Source organism: Anneissia japonica, unplaced genomic scaffold (genome assembly GCF_011630105.1).
Source record: "Anneissia japonica isolate Jap-2015-1 unplaced genomic scaffold, ASM1163010v1 scaffold20771_len1307_cov134, whole genome shotgun sequence".
In the NCBI taxonomy this organism is placed as follows: domain Eukaryota; kingdom Metazoa; phylum Echinodermata; class Crinoidea; order Comatulida; family Comatulidae; genus Anneissia; species Anneissia japonica.
The window spans coordinates 1-1,307 of record NW_022689122.1 but is presented as its reverse complement, the minus strand read 5'-3'; the positions used below and the strand labels follow the sequence as shown (position 1 = coordinate 1,307).

Below are 1,307 nucleotides of genomic sequence, written 5' to 3'. Positions count from 1 at the left end.
TTGTATTAACAAAATAACATTATTTAATTCAAGATTTGAAAAGGATGACATTTATCAATGATGTTCTAAGAATTCAGCATGAAGTGCGATGCAAAAATGGATCTGTATTTGATGGAATCGAGGCATTTTGTATGTTTTTTTTATCGTTTTGCATATCATGTCGATATGCAGACATGGTTCCAAACTTCGGTCGGTCATAACAGAGTTGTTTTTGGCAACGTGCAAAATCGTGGACATCATTATTTACGACTATTGTAACCATCTTTTGGAAACTCTCCAACAGCCATGACTTGCTCCAGATAAGCTTCAAGAATTTTGTAATGTTATTCAAACTAAGGGTGCACCGCTCAACAACTGTTGGGGGGGGGGGTTCATAGATGGGACCGTTCGACCCGTTTGTAGACCTGTACAGTCGCAAAGGATTATGTAAAATGGACATAAAAGAATTCATGGTAATAAATTTCAGTCTGTTGTCGCTCCGAATGGATTAATCACAAACCTCGGCTCTTCGAATTATATTTGTAGCTAAAAATATTTGAATTGAGCATCTCTTTTACTAAATCATTGTCCATTTCTTCATCCCATCTAAATAGGAAAAAAAATTAAATTCATTGAAAATTATTATAAATGGCATTTGTTGATAAAGTTTATTCAAGAATAAAGTTCCATTATTGCATTAATCAACATGACATTACATACATTTGATGTGAGGGGCTTAGTATTTGAGGTCATCATAATAGTACTCATTTTTAAGAGATACATTAAGTCCTCATTTTATTAGTAGAAAAAAAGAAATAAAAAATTAAGATGCTTTTTATGGTGCAAAGTAACAAAAACTTTAATAGGTTTGAGTTAAATATTGGCAGTGTATTGAAGGAATATATACGGTAATATTTGTTCATTTACATTGACATATCACTAATACCTTTTGATCTTTTTTGTTGCTGATTCTTGATCTGCTGATGTGGTCAATGGTGCTACTAAAATTAATAAAATTATACATTGATTGAAATATTATTTGTATTTATTATTTTATATTATTGTTTATTATTATTTAATATTATTATTATTATTATTATTATTAACAGTGTTATTGTTGTTGTTGTTGTTGTTATTATTATTATTATTAATATTTGGTTACTTTATTATTTTTGTTATTTATTATTATTGATATTATGAATTTTTACTATTATTATTACTATTAGCTATTTGGGTTTATTACAAACAAGTAGTTTTGCCTGCCATGGTGACTGTATTCTAAGACAAGATCAATAAGGTTGGAAAACTTACCAGTACAAATCAGCTTA

At 28.9% G+C, this 1,307-nt stretch overlaps 1 long non-coding RNA gene across 1 annotated transcript; it reads right to left on the bottom strand.

The window, feature by feature from the left end:
• Positions 1–67: 67 nt before the first annotated feature.
• LOC117124488 lies at positions 68–1,307 on the bottom strand. Its single transcript, XR_004447982.1, has 3 exons — positions 1,291–1,307; positions 926–980; positions 68–585 (listed from the first exon to the last, which is right to left on the bottom strand). It is a non-coding gene; the product is annotated as an uncharacterized LOC117124488 (long non-coding RNA).